Source organism: Temnothorax nylanderi, unplaced genomic scaffold (genome assembly GCF_030848795.1).
Source record: "Temnothorax nylanderi isolate EJ_2023f unplaced genomic scaffold, tnyl_v1.0 TNYL_tig0240_pilon, whole genome shotgun sequence".
Classification (NCBI taxonomy): domain Eukaryota; kingdom Metazoa; phylum Arthropoda; class Insecta; order Hymenoptera; family Formicidae; genus Temnothorax; species Temnothorax nylanderi.
The window spans coordinates 263,200-269,265 of NW_027249302.1; positions in this window are offsets into that span (position 1 = coordinate 263,200).

The window sequence follows — 6,066 nt, forward strand, 5'->3', positions numbered from 1 at the left end:
ACCCGAGGAAGTCATGGATATCTCATCATACATGGACACTCATTAAAAAGCGCCAGAAAATCAAAGCAGACGGAATTAACAACACATACACACACCAGAGATACAATCACATTACAAAAGAAGTTAACAAGGCCTTGGCTAGAGATAAAAATGAACACATTATAACCATTTGTCGGGAGGTAGAGGCACATAGGAATCAAAATGAATCGAGAGACATGTTCCGGAAAATGCGACTCTTGACAAGAAACTTCGGTACAAGACAGTTGCCAATCGAGGACGATACGGGAAGAGTACTTACCTTAAAGAACGAGATTCTAAACAAGTGGTGCCAATACTGCGAATGCCTCATGGCAGACAACGGAAACGAAAGCATTGAACCTCTGAAGACAATCACGGACCTGACGGAACCACCAATCATGAGGAGCGAGGTAGAAGCGGCGATACGAAGACTATCAAAAGGAAAATCTGCAGGGTCTGACGGAGTAATGGGGGAGATGATTGGAGCAACGGGTGAACGCGGAACGGATATACTGCATCACATATGTAACAAGATATGGACAACTGGCGATTGGCCAACAGAGTGGACAGAATCGATCTACATACCACTGCACAAAAAGGGATCCAAACAGAAATGTTCGAACTATAGAACCATCTCATTAATAAATCATCATCATGCCAGCAAGGTGATGCTGTATATTATACAGGAGAGAATAAAACCATACCTCCTGCCACAAATATCGCCAGAACAAGCCGGATTTGTACGTGGAAAAGGCACATGAGACCAAATAATAAACGTAAAACAGACGATAGAGAAATGCTACGAGTATACCAGTCATCTTCTGCTTTTTGGACTACTCCAAGGCCTTTGATAACGTTAATTGGAGTCACCTGTGGAGAGTACCGGGAGAAATGGCAGTACCTGGTTACTTGATACAACTCATAAAATCACTTTATGTACATAACAAGGCTTATGTTACAATCGAAGGAGAGGTATCCGAGGCATTCCGGGTTGGGAAAGGGGTTAGACAGGGATGCGTCTTGTCACCACTCCTATTTAATATCTATGGGGAATGGATCATGAGAAGGGCCACGACGGATTGGAACGGGAGAGTATCTGTGGGTGGCAGGAAAATATCAAATCTCCGCTACGCTGATGGCACAACACTTCTAGCAACTACGGAAGAAGAAATGGCGGAACTACTTCAACGCGTCGAGAGATATAGTGAAGAGGCCGGACTAAAACTGAACCGGTCAAAATGCTGCCTGATGACGGTGGACAGGCAGAAAGTACTACCTAATCGGTTCCAGACCATACAGGACCTGGAAAGGAAGGACGAACTGACCTACCTTGGCGTTCGAATCTCTAATAAAGGAAACTGTGTAGGAGAGATTAAGAGAAGAATTGGCATGGCCAAAACCGCACTCTCAAGTCTAACCAGAGTATGGAAAGACCATCGCGTGAACAAGGAAACGAAAATGAGATTAGTCTGGGCCTTGGTCTTCCTCATCGCTAGCTACGGATCGGAATCATGAACAATAAACGAAGCAGGCCGCAGACGAATAAAGGCTTTTGAGATGACGTGCTACCGTAGGATGTTGCGGAACCCTTGAACGGCAAGAAGAACGAACAGCTCCATCCTAAAAGAACTGGGAATCAACACAAACACTCGCTTGCTCGCAAACATTCAGAGGCAGATTCTGAGGTTCTTCGGACATCTTATCAGACGAGACGGCATGGAGAAGCTGGTTGTCCAGGGGAAAGTCGATGGAAAGCGGCGAAGGAGACGCTCCCCGAATCGTTACATTGACCAGATGAAGACCTGGACAAACATGCCACTGGGGGAGGTGATGCGCGTGGCGGAGGACCGTGAGGCGTGGAGAGAGATTGTGTACAGGACTGCATGAGGAGTTACGACGTTCGGAAGCGAACTACGACTAAGAAGAAGAATTACTAAAAAGTATCAGGAACTATAGAACTCGACTACATGCGACAAGAACTCTCTTTTATTTTTGATCTGCTTGAAAATGATATGCCAACTTCACCGACATTAGTTAAAATTAGTCTCAATTAGTACACCACCCTTCACGGAATGAGAGAGGTTCCAGGTTCGAACCATGGCTGAGGTAATATTTTTCGCAATAATTTCTTTACAGTTATTTATTAGATGCTTAGCATCAAATTAAATCGAAATGATTTAATTAGGGGGGAGGGAAGGGATTTTACTACTCCTACCACAGCTGTGTTGCAAGTCTGACAATTTAGTCGGCGCGCAGTTTATTATGGTTGGAAAATATATATTAAAAATGTAACGATGCGCCCCGAAAACGCATCGTTCCCGGCGAACATCAGCCGGATACCGCCCACCGGGCGGAGAAAAGCACGAAGTGCTATCGTCAAATTCCGCACCCGAAAAGTCCGAAAGGACTTACCGCGGTAACCGTCTCGGAAATACCGAGCGGTGCCGAACCCGGCCGAGCGCCACCGAACGCGATCGCGACGTCGGGGCCGTTAAGGGGATCCTAAAGCCGTCTGTAATACCTACACTCGTACTTTAACAATATTTGCTTCGTATAAAAATTCTACAACTTGATGTTACAAAATGAGGGTGCAGGTCCATTCAGTAGACATCAAGGAATATCATACCGTTTGTAGAATTAGGCTGAGACTCCAAACAAAAAAGTTAAACGAAAAGTACGATTTAGAAAGACCTTTACGTTCACGTAATCGTACTTTTCGTTTAACTTTTTTGTTTGGAGTCTCAGCCTAATTCTACAAACGGTATGATATTCCTTGATGTCTACTGAATAGACCTGCACCCTCATTTTGTAACATCAAGTTGTAGAATTTTTATACGAAGCAAATATTGTTAAAGTACGAGTGTAGGTATTACAGACGGCTTTAGGATCCCCTTAAGGTGCGATTTCACGATGACGCTCGACGTTGGATTCGAGCGTCAAATCTGGTCACGTGATAGATTCAGAGGGACGCGAAATATAACCTAACCACTGGATTGGCTGAATTCGAGCGTCGAGTGTCAAAGCTAAACACAGTTTATTTTGGCGCTGTTTGACGCTCGAATCCAGCGTCGAGCGTCATCGTGAAATCGCACCTTTACCCGATCGTACATCGTACCGAACAATCCTAGCGCTCGTGATCGCCGCCACCTGGGCGGTATGTAAACCAGCGTCTTTTTGACAAAGAGAGATTCTGCCGGGAGACAGCAAGCCGATGATCGACCGATCATCCGCTGCTCTCGGATCCCGAATTCCGAACCGAATAAAGCCCTGAGGTAGAGAGACGCTCTCTGGCTCTGTCGAGTAATGTATCTCGAAGGCCGATTCGATCCCGACCAGTTTCCCGTCCGATCGTCGCGACGCAGGGTAGAGAGTTGCTCTCTACGCTCGCCGAGAGTCTTGGCCGCCCGGTACCGCTTCCTGGATCACGTATCCCCGATACCGCCTCGCACGAATCCGCGCTCCCGCGCCGACCGTCGACGTATCACCGCGCCGCATTCCGCGAATCCGTGCGCCCGCCAATCACCGCTCGCGTATCCCGCGACACTTGTTCATAGCGTTCTGTCCCGAAATTCGCGTGTTATAAAACCTGTAAATAGATAACGTATCACACCGTATTCCGAGTATTATCCGCGTATTATATCTTTGTTGTAAATAGCGTTCCGTTTCCGAAAGCCGCATATAGTATCCCACACAGCAAAATATATCACCAAGATATCTAGAATATATCTGAATGATGGAATATCTGATTGCGCAAGATATCATGAGAATATTTCAGAGACATCTCCAAGATTATAAAAAGCCATGATAATTTTATCTCACAAGGGGAAGCCGCGTACTTGGAGTCACCGAATTGAAAAACATTTTTATGTACTTAGCATAGTACTTTACTAGAAGAGTACTTGAGCAAGGGATAGAGCGCAACGCTCAGCCATTTCCAAGAAAAAAAAATGTAAGTGCACGATTACTACGTTGTCGACCCGAGTTTAATTCCTGTCCCTGCACTTTTTTTTAATTTTTTCATGCAATAACTGTTTATTCGTGTAAAATAAAGTTATTGTAACCAACAATTTTGTTTTCTCTTTTAAATTCGCATTTTCGAAAGGCAATTTTTTTTAACTTACGCATTGCCTAAAAAAAATTGCTTTTTAAAAATGCGAATTTAAAAGAGAAAACAAAATTGTTGGTTACAATAACTTTATTTTACACGAATAAACAGTTATTGCATAAAAAAATTAAAAAAAGTGCGAGGGACAGGAATTGAACTCGGGTCGACAACGTAGTAATCGTGCAGTTACATTTTTTTTTCTTGGAAATGGCTGAGCGTTGCGCCCTATCCCTTTGCTCAAGTACTCTTCTGGTAGAGTACTATACTATGTAAAAACGTTTTTCAATTCGGTGACCTCAAGTACGCGGCTTCCTCTTGTCAGATATGATATCTGATTCTGCATATATATCGGATATTTATACCTCATTTAAAACCAGATATGTTATATACAACCCAAATAGCAAGAAGAAAAGAAGAGTTCAGAGATAATAACATAGTCTAAAAACAAATAAAACATTGCAAAATACATATAGGAATAAATATTATGCTGTCTTTAAATCATATAATTGCTTATAAATGTTTAACAAATTAAAAAAAAAATATTATTAAAAAATTACCTTTTCAAAAGAAGTCACCAAGTGCACGCAGTATGAAAAACTATTGTACAAAATTATTTTGGTAATTATGCATATTAAGACCCCACCTGCCAATGACCTTGACCTTGACATATGTTGTCAAGGTCACCCTCCTGAGTGACCTTCAGAAGTTTTTAGCCGGCGGTCGTTATTCGTTAAAAAGTTATTAACAAAAAAAGTTTGGAAAATATAGCAGCTATTTTCAGTATTGGAAGGCATAAACGACTAATATTACGTTTTTTTTTTTTAAAGCAGAGAATACTTTATTTCGCGAGAAAGTCGCTGCTTTACCAAAACACAACATTTAAAGCAGTAAATTGTTGATAAATTAAAGTCTTTTTGTTAATGCAGTGAATACTTTATTTCGCGAGAAAGTCGCTGCTTTACCAAAACAACATTTAAAGCAGTAAATTGTTGATAAAGTCTTTTTGTTAATGCAGTGAAAAAATACACTTTTAACGAAAGAATTGATGCTTTCTTTCGTATTATGCGTAGCATGTATCCGCTGTAAAATTAATACACATAATAAACACTAATTAATTATGAGCACTGTCTAATTCATTATGTATATACAATAAACGAGCTTGTAAAGCACGCCACGAACCCATGTGGCACCTCGTTTCGCGTGGAAAGTATATGCGTGAACAATTTCGACATATATATTAGTCATTTATGCCTTCCAATACTCACATATATTCAATATACAATTTATCAACAATTTACTGCTTTAAATGTTGTGTTTTGGTAAAGCAGCGACTTTTTCGCGAAATAAAGTATTCTCTGCTTTAACAAAAAGACTTCAATTTATCAACAATTTACTGTTTTAAATGTTGTGTTTTGGTAAAGCAGCGACTTTCTCGCGAAATAAAGTATTCTCTGCTTTAACAAAAAGACTTCAATTTATCAACAATTTACTGCTTTAAATGTTGTGTTTTGGTAAAGCAGCGACTTTCTCGCGAAATAAAATATTCTCTGCTTTAACAAAAAGACTTCAATTTATCAACAATTTACTGCTTTAAATGTTGTGTTTTGGTAAAGCAGCGACTTTTTCGCGAAATAAAGTATTCTCTGCTTTAACAAAAAGACTTCAATTTATCAACAATTTACTGCTTTAAATGTTGTGTTTTGGTAAAGCAGCAACTTTCACGCGAAACGAGATATTCTCTACTTAAAAAAAAAAAGACGTGATATTGGTCGTTTATGCCTCTCAATACTCAAAATAGCTGCTATATTTTCGAAACTTTTTTTGTTAATAACTTTTTAACGAATAACGACCGCCGGCTAAAAACTTCTGAAGGTCACTCAGGAGGGTGACCTTGACAACATATGTCAAGGTCAAGGTCATTGGCAGGTGGGGTCTTAATATGC